General features: G+C 43.1%; 1 long non-coding RNA gene across 2 annotated transcripts in view; it reads right to left on the reverse strand.

The window, feature by feature from the left end:
• Positions 1-14,597, reverse strand: part of LOC126354217 (uncharacterized) — a 177,580-nt gene that overhangs the window by 82,860 nt on the left and 80,123 nt on the right. The window lies entirely within an intron of this gene.

The following is a 14,597-nucleotide window of genomic DNA, read 5'->3' on the forward strand; positions in this document are numbered from 1 at the left end:
TAAACACAGTTCTGGGTTGCTGCTGTGCGAGGTGGAGCTTCCTTCCACGGAAAAGGACGTGGTAATTGGCATATTCAGGGAAGCAACGAACGTGCAATTCATGATTCAACAGCTGTTGTTGGCGCCCAACAGGTAATGGACTAGAAGGCTGTTCACAGGGCTAGTTCGAAAGGCTCGTGTCGCAATTTGGACTCATAACAGGTTGTTCACAGGGCTAGTTCGATAGGCTCCTGTCACAAGTTGGACCCCACAATAGCGAATGGGATCAAGTATCCGCAATGCTGAGAGTGATACAGACGCCTATGCAAGACTCCCACAGTCAAGACAGGACTGAATCAGGGCTTTGTAGAGCGACAAAATGATAGAGCGATCTGCATCCCACCTAAGATTACTGAGGCAGCGAAATGTATTGAGATGTCGCCACACTTTCGCTTACGTTGGAAGACAGGAAACAGAAACTACTCCCAGAAAGAGAGGCGCCTCAACTACAAGAAGTAATTGATCGTCTAGGTAAAACTCTTGGTGTGGGTGGGCAGCACATCGGCGACAGAAGGGCATGACATCTTGATGGCTGAAAACCGAAAGCCATGGGTCAGAGTTCATGACTGCAACTCATCATCAGACTGCAGAAGAAGATCAAAGCGAAAAATCACGTCCTGGACCATATTGAGACTCTTGTGGAGAATGACAGTCACGGGGGTGTCACACAACTTTTCACAAGAGAGCAATATCTGTGACTGGACAGGAATGACGTTTGATTAGGAGAGAACCGCTCTTCATCTTACAGATGGTTGCAACTTCCCTGTATTTGTCTTCAACTTTCCCACAAAAATAAAGGATTTATGGCCAAAAAGGCGTCCCTGCGGGTCCTGGTAAAGACCAGATATTGGGGGAGGGGGGGATTTTGTTCCTTGTTGTCTAGTCCTACGTTCTTCCTATGGCGTTGCAAGGGAAGGGAATGCGTAGGGATCACACTTTGTTGCATCGTACGACGCTTGTCCATTTGAAGAGACTGCTGGGGCCATTTGACTACCAGAGCGATTAAGTTTTCGCTACTTCTGCGAACTGTCTGATATTGTGCCATCCACTCGGAATGGGGTTACCCCCACAGGCGCCACTCAGCCATTGCTGGGAGTGCCAATGCCCCAGTCATGACGGTCACATACTCCATGGCAGTGTGCAGCGTAGGCACCAACAGTGTGACCCCTGATTGGTCAGAGGGGCCATCATCGTGCAGGTACTTGACGACCCCTCCCCCCCAACGGGATGGCTGTCGTGCTGCGTTTTGGACGTACTATGGGAACAGGAAGGAAGGGAGCCAGGGTGGAAGGGCTCAGATGCGGAGCATACACAACAGTGGGCGACCTTTCCTGGACGACACGCACGTCTGTAAAATTCGGAAAAGATGGCAGGTCAAACCACCGTTAATGAAAGGTGAAGATACCGCCGGGAGTGAAACTAGAAATCAAAACCTAACTCGTGAACCAAGTCCAAGTAGGATCTGCACCACAAGCATCATCCGCTGGAATGTCAAAGGAGGTAAGAAATAGTCTAAGCGTGGATTTGCATCACAGAAAGAGGGAGCAATGCGGCAAAACGGGACTCCTAGATAGCCAAGCACCTACTCACCATAGAGTGGCGAGCCCCTGGGGGCGGGGGGGTTACGTTCAGGAATTGTTGGCACTTGTAGAGTGCACTATACTGAGTGGAGCCAATTACCACACATTAATAGCATATCTTCCAACGAGTGTGTAATAGGAGTGATTATGTTCATACCTAGATGAGGTGATGCCTTTGATTCCCATCATGCTGTGAAAAGTATCTCAGAGACAATGAAATAAACATTGTCGAATACATAGTGACAGCATGTTACACTTGGGACAGGCTCGTCAGTGTGATAAACTGGGACAGGGTCGTCAGTGTTGACAGTCCAGCTGTTGAACAGTTTTACATAAAAGCTCATTTAACAACTACAAAGAAGTACTCACTCAGTAAACTGAAAGTAGCTCCACTACATAAACACAAGCTCAGTGAAGTAATTTTTTCTTCTCACGTAAGTGGACTGGACAGAAACTGCTGAGGAGGTATCGTCTGTCTGCAAAACGAAAAACAAGGAGTGATAGTGGTGGGGAAAATGCCTTTCCAGGAAGAACGCAACAGATCCCATACACGATGACTAAGAAACAATTTCACCTCTAGCAGTGTCGAACAGCGTGTAGAGAGTTACATAGATTTGCCTTTCTTGCATTAGTGTTACTAGTAACTAGAATCTGTATCCCATGTAATGCTAATGCACTTTGCGGAAGATAAACAACCCGTGTGCATGTGAGCGCACTGCGTCGCCAGCTGTTTGCAAGTGGTTCGAGAAAAGCGTAAAAAAGTTACATTTAAAGCCTTCCCACCTCCACGCCGCGATCCGACACTCGCGCCTACGGTGGAGATTTTCAGATGTTATTCATGACACTCCCTCCTACCAATACAAAAATTTGTGATTACATGATTTTCCCTATTCGACCTTGTTTGATCTTCGTTAACTGGACTAGTAAGTCTGTTTTGTGTGCTGCATCATCCTGACGGAGCGAATTTCCCTTATACAGCCTAAACTGCGATGTAAGGTTGGTTCTCAATCCACTCTATATGTTAAGTGCGCGTCTGCTAGGCTCCGTTAAGGACTGGAACTTGCCTATGACGTGCGGTATTTTTACAGCATAGCTTTGTTCGAAGTTCGATTGCGAAAGGTTTAGGCGGGAGGCAAAAGTGAGGGCCAGTGAGAATTCCCATATTCGGCTCCTGCTGCTGATTGACTGAAAGATTTCTGATTGCTCCATTAAATTTCGAGTGTGTAGCAGCAGAATATTTCTGCTGTATGTCGTTCAGCCATCTTCAGAGTGAGCCAAGACACTGACGCTCCAACACTCGTTGAGCCATTTTAAACATGCCGACCGTGCCACTGAGCATATGGCCCCAGATACACAGGCAGTTAGTTGGTTACAGGCTCTATCATTGGCTTTGAAGCAGTGGCAGTCTCGTACGTCGCCGCTAGTTTGGCAATCTTTACGAAGACTGATCAAAAGGATATTTCATTGTTCGTCGTCAGAGCTTTCCCGATAGTGCTCACACACACAGAGAGAGAGAGAGAGAGAGAGAGAGAGAGAGAGAGAGCAATATGTTATTGACAGCATGTCATAAACATCACGACGCACGACGCATTCGCTATTCACCCAGTTCCGTCGTCGTCTCTGCTATTAACATCTTGTAAGTCGCTAGGCGTAGGCTTTTCTTAATGACGTCAGCGTCAAGACAACGAGCTGACGTAGCGAGAGTGCGTCTGATTCATTGCGGGGAAACGTTTTTGCTTACGCAATCTGTGAAGACCAAGGGAAAGGCGACAACAGCGGCGACGAAGATGACCATTTAACATGTGAAACACAAAGAAAATCCCTACATAAGATGCCATGAACAGCAGTGGCTGCTGCGTCATCTGTGCGGGAATTCTTGTTTGCGTGACCGGAAGTCTTCCAATAGCTGACGTCTGTGAAAACTTCGGATTCGTTTCGTCGATAATGCAATTCACTATTGACTCTTTATGTGCATAGTCCTTGATAATCACACAGAGAAACACGTACCCAGACGAATAACCCTTGCAATTCCATGGTGTATATTAACTCTGTTCTATATTATTCCTCTGCTTATGATTGCCGCAGAAGTAGCTTCACGTTGAAATCAACTTTTGAATGGTAAATATTTGGACCGTATGGAGTCTCCTGTAGTTTCTTTCTGCTACGAACGGCTTCTTCACATTTCACTATTTGTTCCAGAAAACTACCTTAAGCCTGAAAGTGTCCAATCAAAACATTCTGATGTAAATCTGTGAAGAGATTTGTGGCAGTAACGTCTTTGTGTTTTCATTTGCTGTTGAAATAGATTAGATAGCTCTGTTGAGTTTTGCCTGTATAGTCAAATCATGTCACCGATCATGAACGATTTTCCAACTTAAAAAATTTAGAAACAAGAAAGCACACACTTTTTCATTGATTAAGTTAGTGCACAAATGCAAAAAAGATAGCAAAAGCGCTACAGATGTTTAACGGTCAACAAGGTATAAAACCGTAGCATATCAACAACGCGTCCGACTGGGGGATGAACTAGTTAAATATTTTGGTTCTCAAAGGAAATTCAAAACAGTTAACATCTCATTCACTCTTTCACCAACGCCACTGCTCTGGTGACACGGCATGTTCACCTGTAGCTACGTCAACGAAAGTACAAATTCGAAGACTATTTATAAAGATGTACGTTGTTTCCAACTTCATGTGAACACTTGTTGAACATTATTTTGTCAACTTAGCGGAAAATCCGAGAGCTCTTCAGGACGAGTCCACTGGTGCGTAACAGGGCACCTTCAGCGTCTGCAACTGTTGCGCCACCACTGCCAGGCGGGTAGCATGCACGTAAGGCGATTCCGCTGAGCGTGTGGCATAACGAGTACCACAGTTCAGAAATAATACTTCCAGACAATAGTTATTTTAATACTATCTGCGCGGAATAACCCGATTTACACTTTAAGCAGTGCGTGGGATAAAATACGTCACACAATTCATGATGAACTAATCTAGACCATTAAATGCGTTGTTACATTCGAGGAAGGACATGGTAACCGCACGTTCTGCTTACGAAACCTGTGGTAGGTAGACTTGTTACATTAACATAGTGCTGCTGCTCCACATCTTATCAGGAAGATACTCGCATGGCACTGGTGGCTCAACAGCTGCAGACGCCAAAGCGTCCTGTTATGCATCTGCGGGCTAGTCCTGGAGAACTCTCGGATTTTCCGCTAAGTTGACAAAATTATGTTCAACAAGCGTTCACACGAAGTTGGAAACAACTTACATCTTTAAAAATATTCTAGATATTTGCACTTTTGTGGACGTCGTTAAGGCTTACGAATGCTGGAAGACACATAGGACACATCATCAGGGTGAAACAGACAAGTACCTGATTTATCTCTTTTACCAGAAACGAAGAGAAAACTTACACGGTAGTATGCCATACGTACCTGGGCCCTTTGAGATACGCAAAATTCAATTTCAGAGAGCAATGTAAATCTTCGATCAGATACTCGTTTACAAAAGTGATTTTCTTAAGCTACATGCAATAATCTCACAGCGTCAGGCACGATCATAGTGAAAGCAACTACATGGAAAGTGATTTTTGATGCGGAATTAATGACTGCAGTCGCACATCTGCCGCACAACAAACCAGTCCAGTCTCGAATTATGGGATCAGTATTCCTGTGTAAAGTACGTGAAGCCTAATAAGCCCATCAAGCACAACGTATTATCAAATATTCAGAACACACACGATGTTAATTCGTGTACAACAACTTTCTAAATGTAACATGTGTCGTTTGACAAATTTTTTGTACCCTACTAGCGATTTCCTAACAATGCTAATAAGCAGCTTTGTGGTGTTAGTGATGGTTTGCAACTGCGGAGCAGCTCCCCCTCCCCCCCCCCCCCCTCTCTCTCTCTCTCAGACACGCGCACCCCCCCCCCCCCCCCCACACACACACACTTCTAATATATTGTTTCACACCGTAATTTCAGCAGGTATCGTATTTACATGTCTAATTTTCAATAGAATACGGGTAAATAATGGTTGTTATCCTATTGTCTCTTGATGTAGGTCGTTGTGGCAGCTAGGTTTCCGCTTAAAATGGACTGATAGTTGCTAACCGGGGGCGCAAAGAGCCCACGAGAGACAGCAGGGGGCAGGAATGCAGCGTTATTTATGGAGCAGGTTGTGGGGCGAGGCTGGCGCCGCAAATAGCGGCACAATGGATGACGTCAGAGAGCGCCTAGACACAACTTCCTGTCGGGGTCAGTGGCCGCGCCGCCAGTCACAGCTGACGCCGCCCGCTGCTCCCGAGGCACATGCCCATCCCACAGCGCACGCGTCTCACGGACAGCTATCTCGCGGGCTAGCTTGTCAGAACGCCTCGGTTATCGCCAATATCCGCGCTGTCATTTTAAGCCTAATAAAAGTGGTAACATCGAAATTTACTGGTGAACCTAGCAACAGCAGACAGAGCTTCAAAACAAAACTTCCGGTATTTAAACAGGCCAGCTACTGCCCAAGATCGAGAGAAGGATGACAATTTGTGCTTTCCACGATGCTGGTTTTAAAATGCGTCGCCTAAAAAAAACCGATCTGATTAAAATCACGTTTTGTAAATTGCTCTATCTGCTTATCGTTCAAGAGACTACAGTGACATCGATTTCAATCTTTGCGCCGTGTTACATAATCGGCCTCCGTGGTTGAGTGGTCAGAATAGGGCTGCCATACGGAGGACTCAGATTCGATTCCCAGTACTGCCAAGTATTTTTCCTTGGCGGGGAGATTGGTACGGGGTACACATGCCTCGTGATACCAACTGAGTAGCGACCGAGTAGTAGCGGGTCCAAAGTCTAGAAAGTCTGCAAAACGGCCGGAAGAGAGGTGTACTAAGCACATGCCCCTTCATACCGCATTCGCACAACCCCGCAAGGCAGAGGATGACACGGAGGCCGATAGACAGCCGTTATCCCTTCCCTCTCTTTTGTTATATATTAATTAACTTCAATAAATCGCTCCTTCTATAATACTGGACTACTTCATTATAAAAGTTAACATACGCCACAGTGGAATTGTAAACAAAATATTGTTTCTGTCAAGTTTATAAAATTCAGATTAAAACACACTGTGACTTTGATCACCTTGATTTTACGAATATTTTGCTTTGAAATTAATTCCAGGGTTGCGAATTCCTTCGCGTCAGCTGTATTAGGTATAGGTCTACAAGTCAATGGTGAAATGAAAATCTGTACTGGACCTGAACTCGAACCAGGATTTTCCATATATCACACAGTCTACATCCTCATTTCATACACCACTGAAGTCATCACCTAATGTTCGCAACGTTACCTGGATTCCCGCAGCAGGGACAACAGACAACGAGGAATCGATACAGATTATGATGTTGTCGTCTGCCCGCCTATGTCTGTAATACATGCAGCTGTGAAAGAACAGACACTGTTGATGACCAACAGTTGTACGAAACATTTCGAAATTAATGCTCTGACTGCGATTTCTCCGTCAGCTGCATAGTATGGGTTGGTCTGGGGAGCGTAAACGTATAGCCGAAGTTGTTGCGGCAACCTTTCGCGACGAGAGGGAAATTGGTCCGGTACAAATTTTCGTACCTCACTATTGGGTAGATCTATGTAAGCCTAATACAGCTGAGTTGAAGGAATTCACAGTCCGTGAATTAATTTCGAAATATTTCGTACAGCTGCGGATCGTCAACAGTGTCCGTCCTTCCAGACATGCATATTCGTATTTTGTGTAGTTCCGTCCGAATTAATTACTGTTCTTGCAGAACTAACATCTCCAGTATGACCATAATCGACTCTTTTGTTGAAACTATTGCTCCGACGACTCGTTGGCAATAAAATGTTTGTTGTTAAATACACTGATTCATTGAAAACCATGTGTGGTGCTTTTCTAATTACAATACGTCATTCTGACAGAGATAATACTAGACCCACCAACAAGATAGGGTGCTCACGAATGGGGCGGGAACTCATATACGGGTGAACCACAAATCCGACGACGAACTTTCAGTGGTGGTAGTATGGACCAAAACAAGGAAAAATGTCTAGTTAACATGGCTCTAAAATACATGTCTTAAGAGCTATGAGCTCTAATTCAGTAGCAGAGATATATCGGTAACAATTATCAAGTGCTCATACCTCTTAAGGTATTCACTTTACAGCCCATGTTTACTAGGATTGTGTTTCGGCCCATGCTGCCATCCTTGAAAGTTTATCGGCGGAGTTCCGTTTCACCTGTATGTAATTCGTGACAAACCAACATACCGAAATCTTTTAAGATTTCGGTATGTTGGTTTGTCACCCAAATGTTTACTTTGTGTACTTTATGAAACAAGCCAATACTTCCCGCCATTTGATGTGACTACGTGTTTTATGTGCTCCTTGAGGTATTTTTCTTTAGTCTAATAATGCAATGAAGTGAGACTGCAACCTAAATAAGGAGAATTGGTTCATAACTATTATTATTTTTTGTTCGTTGTATGTGTGTGTGTTTTGATACATTACATAACGAAAATACGCCAAATAGACCTATTGCTGAAGTGCTTCGGGAGCCACTTTCGATCCCGATGAAATCGCTGCGCCAGATGCTAGTCTGCACCGCACAACCTACAGTGAAAGTCCTGTTTCTGTGCACCAAGATAATATGAAACATAAATTCTTAAGTGTCTCTCTATTTTTAGTTTTATCATGCGCTTTGAGTCCAGATGCTCTAATTTGTGGAAGCACTAGTACCACATTCGTCTCTCGAACTTCCCATAGTCTAAAGATCCCTACAATTTCTGAATGGTTTTTGGGCTGCAGTGGATTCTTTAATCTGGTCAGTATGTTTCCTGTCCTAACTGTATCCTTTTCAGACAGACGAAATTATAATTAGCTCTCTACTTATGATATTTGTTTCTCAAATTCCTGGCATACTTTTCGATGACTGAAAGCATGTGTGACTGAGATTACAAGTGGGTACATTAGTACAATATGAGAGGAGCACTATCGAAGCTCTCTGTTCCTTAAGGTACGTCTAGCAAAGTTGCGGGTGAGTGTGGCGGAAGACGAAGTTCCTTTGTCATTACGTTGAAATATCTACTGAGTGGAATCGCCTATTACTTGGCTGCACAACGAGACAGAAATTACACCTTTGCGATTTCCCAATTTCTCACTGAAACCTACAGTGTCGATCGCGACAGTGAAAACGAAAAAAATGAATGTAAATGTCAAATGATGGGCGCAAGCTTACTTAATCTCACTTTTTGAATCTTTTAGAACAATGATAATCTGAAAGAAACAAGCAAAAAGGAGATCAACCTTTTTTGTTTGTTTAGGTACCTCCTCTCCGCTTTTTTTCATAGTTGCGCATTGAGGGAATGAGTATGAACCTGAACGTTATGCTGCCTTTCATGTTCGCTCACTTGACTGTTTCACCGCCTCACAGTCTTTCACATCAGTTGTTTTCCCAATAACACGAACTATGATTTGTTTGAGTTTCTAGGGGCTATAATGCACAATCGGTATTCCACCATGTGTCCTCCATAACACCAAGGCATCCACATAAGCTGTAAAAAGCTTTGTTGTTGGGGCACTTATCTGTACAGACAAATTTTCATCAAATGAAATGATAACAACTGGAAGAAACAGTGAATTGTGTCTTTATGGACACATTTTTTTTGTTTTCATTTGCAGTTAGTTGGCAGTAACGTAGCTGAGGGTGGTGTGAAAAAGTTTTCGTTATTTAATATCAGACTGCTTCAAACCTCACTTCTACAGCGATTATTAATGCTCAAGTTGAAAGCTACAGTCCTCGTTAATTATCAATCTACAGTTCCCTTGCCGAGTGCCAATTTGTTATTCTGCAGTCGTGCGAAAAGCGGCTTACACGAAGCAGATCGCATAAGAAAAAAAGAGGAAGTGAGTGCGCATAAGAGAGAAAGCGAGTCAGGTCAGGCGTTTTGCAGGCGCAGAATCGAGCCAGCCGCGCGGCCGCTAGACACCAGACGGCGTGGCGGTGAGGAGCCGGCAAAGCCGCCTGCCGCCACGTACTTTCTCTCGCCTCCGCCACATAATACGCCTTCCGTCTCCGCAATATTTTATCCCGCGCCTCGCCGCACCGTGACAACGCCGGAAGCCGAGAGCGGCGGCGGAGGCGGCGGCGAGCGCGTAAGGTTCTCGTCTCCACAGACCAAGCGGCAGAAGGGAAGAAGGGAAAAAAAGACGAGAAAAAAGGAAGGTCCCGTCTCGGTCTCGGTGGCGCGGGCGGCGGGCGGGCGAGCGACGGCTGACCTGAATGGCGGAGCTCCTCAATGGGCCCTGCTGCTGCTCAATGACACATTCAACGGGCGCGCCGTAACTGCAGCCGCCGCCTACGGAATCTGCGTGTTACGGGCGAGGCGGCGCTAAAGCCTCCGTCCCATTCCTTAGCGCGATGCCCAGTGTGTGCCTCGAGTCAAACGTAGCCTCTTCGATACCTGGTCCCTAGATAACAGTTGTGGCCTCGTTGTGAATACGCAATCCCTTGTTTTCTTCCTGAGGCCCAAAATGTTTGGTTAACGGTCCTACTGATAAAATCTGTTGTAAAACGCTTCCTTACGGCTTACTATCCCGATTGTCGTGACCACTTGTACTCTTGACTTCTGTTAACCACTCAGCACACAATATTTCAAGTAAATCGTAAGAGACGTCCACTCTGTGTTGGATACGCCGGGATCCCAGCAACTCATGCGATCTCAAAATTTTATTTATTTCCATAACCCTTTCACAGTAATATAGCTATGTTTTCATTGAAATTAAAAATTAGATTAAAGAACAGGATGAGTTATTACGTTCAAACATACAAAGTGGTTAACATTTATTTCAGGCCGTACAATTAGCAGCGCATTTCCTTTGTGCGTAAGTGTAATTTTCTGTTACGCGGGGTCGATGGGACAACCTCTGACATGACGTCTGTACGCTACTTGTACAATCTTGAATTAATGAAATGAATTGTGTAAATTGGTTATATCATGATATCCACTGCTGTATTTTTGTATATATACACCTTTTTAGCTTTTTATGTTTGGACGTAGTAACTCACAAATTTTCGTGCCATTTTTAGTTGAAGTGAAAACTGAATTATATTGCTCTGAAACCAATACGCAAGGAAATAAAATTTGATAGATGCATGGTAAAAATTTTACTCTTATGTACTGGCCTCAAAGTTAGTTAACACAAATATACAAAGATGATAATAATAATGCATTGTAAGACGGTAGATGAATTTTTATACTAGTGGTGTTGCCTCTATGATTTAAATGTAACTCGTCTTGGACTAACGACTATCCCTGAATAAATCATTTCAAAAGCCAACATTTTGTATATACTAGCCTTCTTACATGCGTAACGTTAACTGGCATTCCGCAATACGAACGGTAGCATCTGCTCATGGTACCGCTTTAGCTAACCCTTATCTGCACATGAGTAAGTCAGTTTATCTAAAAGCACAGAAATCTCACTTAAGTAACAGTAAATGGAACAAAAGTCTCTCAAGATAGCTTTAATGATTGGCTTACTTATGTATTCTCTCAACGTAAACGAATTGGTTATTTTTACACAGCTTGTATTTCGCAGCTGTGCCGCTAGCCCACGAATGGTACAATCTGTAGCATGCTAGACCCAATGTAAGGAACACTGGCCATTCAAGTTGGTCACCAATTTTACACTGATTCGAGTGAGAAACCGTGAATTATTGGTTATGAACTGCATACTGAAGGTGAACAAATTTCAGAGAGGTAGCATATTAAGGATATTGGACCTGGACAAATTGAAAGAACCATAGGTTGCTGAGAGATTCAAACGTAACAATGGGCAACGATTGACTGAAACAGGGGTAAGGAATGCAACAAAAGAAGAATGGGTAGCTTTGAGAGATGAAACTGTGAGGCCAGCAGAGGATTTAACTGGAAAAAAGGCAAATGCCCATTAGAAAACCTTAGATGACGTCCGAAATATTAAAGTAACTCACGAAAGCAGAAAACATAAAAATGCACAAAAAAAAAATAGCCAAACGAAATACCGCCGACTAAAACATAACATTGACAAGAAGTGTAAATTGACAAGGCAGGTATGGCTAGTCGGAAATATGCGAATATGTAGAAGTATGCATAACTATGAGAAAGATAGGTGCCGCCTATAGGAAAATTATTCGAAGGTATTTTTGGAGAAAAGAGAAGCAGCTGTATGAATTTCAAGAGCTCAGATGCCAAGCCAGTACGTCTCAAAAAAAGAAAAGCTGAAAGGTGGAAGAAATAAATAAAGAAGGGAAACAACTTTAAGGAAACAGATGACGCTGAGAAGTTAGATATGACATTGCGAGATGAATTTGACACAGTATTGAAAGGCCTAAAACGAAACAAGACCCCTGGAGTTGATGACATACCCTCAAAATTATTGAGAGAGGTGGGAAAGGCAACCACGACAAAACTATTCCACTTGGTGTGCAAGATGTACGATACAAACAAAATACCCTCATACTCAGATAAGGGCGTAACAATTCCGATTCCAAAGAAGGCAGGTGCTGAACGGTAAGAATGCTACCGAACTTTGATTGGTAAGTCATGCTTGCAAAATACTGACACGAATTATTTACAGAAGAATGGAAAAACTGGTACAAGACGACCTTAAGGAGAATCAGCTTGGGCCCTGGAGAAATCTAGGCGATACTGTCACTACGACTTGTGCTAGAAAATTGTTTACGGACAGGCTAATCTACGTTTATAGCAGTTTTAGACCTAGAAAAAGCTTTTGACACTGTTGACTGGAATACAGTCTTCGAAAATCTGAAAGTAGCAGGGATGAAATACAAAAAGTGAAACGTTATTTACAATATGTACAAAAACCAGAACAGTTGTAACAGTAGAAGGACGTGAAAGGGAAACAGTGGTTGAGAAGGGAATGAGTAAGGTTGTAGCCTATCTCCGATGATACTCAATCTTTGCAAAGAGCAAGCGGTAAAGAAAACAAAGGAGAAATTTGGAAAATAAATTAAAGTTCAAGAAAAATAAATAAAAACTTTGTGATTTGCAGATGACATTAATTCAGCCAGAGACTGCAAAGGACTTGGAAAAGTAGTTGAACGGATTGAATAGCGTCCTGAAAAAAGTTCGTATGATCAACATCAACAACAGCACAACAAGGATAATGCAATGTAGTCGAATTCGGATGGTGCTAAAGGAATTAGATTATGAAATCAGGCACATAAAGTGGTAGACGAGGTTTCCTTTTTTTGGCAATAAAAATGACTGATGGTCGAAGCAGAAACGATATAAAATGTAGAGTGGCTCTAGCAGGAAACGGATTTCCAAAAGAGAGGAATTTAAGTGTCACGATGTCTTTTTTGAAGGTTTGTCTTGAGTGAGACTTACACAAAAGTGTATGGAGGACGATAAGCAGTTCAGACGAGAAGAAAAGCTTTTGAAATGTACTGCTACGGAAGAATCCTGAAGATTAGATGATAAGTCGAATACCGAATCACAAAGGACTAAGCTGAATTAGCCCAAAAAAAAATTACGGCATAACTTGACTAAAAGAAGGAATCTATGGATAGTATACATCTTGAGGTACGATGGAATTGTTAGTTTGGTAATGAAAGTAATTGGGAGGGGATGGCAAAAATTGTACAAGAAGATCTAAAGATGGATACGGTATGCAGGCTCAAATGAATGTAGCTGGTGGTGATGGAGTTTGCACACGATAAGAGTAAGATGGAGAGCTGCAAAATTTCTTCCGTCTGTGGTACGCTGAAAGTGGTAAATAAGTTACTTAGGTGTGGGAAGAGATATAAAATGCTTATGTCACATTTAGGGTCTGAAGTTCCTATATGAGGGCTGCATGGTCCTTTCCATTTGTTTATCGTTTGCTGTCAGATAACTGCGGGTGAGACAGGACTGCAAAACACATGGGGAATTTGATGCACTCATGTAAGCCGCACAACCCTCCCTTCTCAGTAAAGAATCTTAATTCGTCATTCAGACTCAGCATCTTCTAATTCCCAATCCAAGACAGGATTCTCTGCTTTCTTTTTAACACACAGAACAGTATGCGATTGAAGAGATATCGTTAGCACAGTTGTGAAATGACGGACGAAAGGACGCAAGTTACGTGAGAATGAGTTAAGTGTTATGAGAATCGCCGATCATCGACTAGAGGCATTGTATTCAAATATGTGGGCAATGAAACCTCTTGACAAAAGTGCTTTTCCAGTGCGGTATTGTTATTAGTGCACACTGAACTGAAATGGCCAACATTCACTATTTATTACTCCCCGTGATGGAACCCCCGTTAGCACTCACTATAAAGCAAGTTCAAGGAATTCCTTCTGGCATAAAAACGGAGACGATGTTGAATTTGCCTTTTACAGTTACAGAACTGCCATTTCTCTTTTTTTTTCATGTTCGCTGTGCTGCCTTCCATTCAGTTCAGTTTTATGCCAACGCAATTTATGCCATATACTACTGGCAGTGAGTTTAACACACTATGCAACAACCTGTGTCATATGGACAATGTTTCTGCTTTACGCGATCACTGCAGACGAAACGACTGGGTAATTCCTACTTTCACGGAAAAATTCAAATAATTACAAACAGAACCTGATTCGTGACAAGCGTACACGGCAATAAACAATAAGCGCAGCAGGCATCAGAAAACATGCCTTTAAAGGAGTACCGAAATGGCAGCACCCAAAGGAAAAAAAATACTTTTTCAATACAGCAACATGCATGCGGCATGATGCAAATCGGGGTCGCATCTCATCAGCTGCTCGACAAAAGTGAAAATACTTTCACATGTAGAACATGAACTCCCTTTATTTTAGAATAGAGTTCCTACGGAAGTGCTACCAGAAATACTCCATTCACGAGATATCGCAAAAGAAAATGCTTTCCTCTTCTATGGGAACAACAATAATTCAGACCTGTTCAGTTC

The sequence above is a fragment of the Schistocerca gregaria genome, chromosome 3, assembly GCF_023897955.1.
Source record: "Schistocerca gregaria isolate iqSchGreg1 chromosome 3, iqSchGreg1.2, whole genome shotgun sequence".
Classification (NCBI taxonomy): domain Eukaryota; kingdom Metazoa; phylum Arthropoda; class Insecta; order Orthoptera; family Acrididae; genus Schistocerca; species Schistocerca gregaria.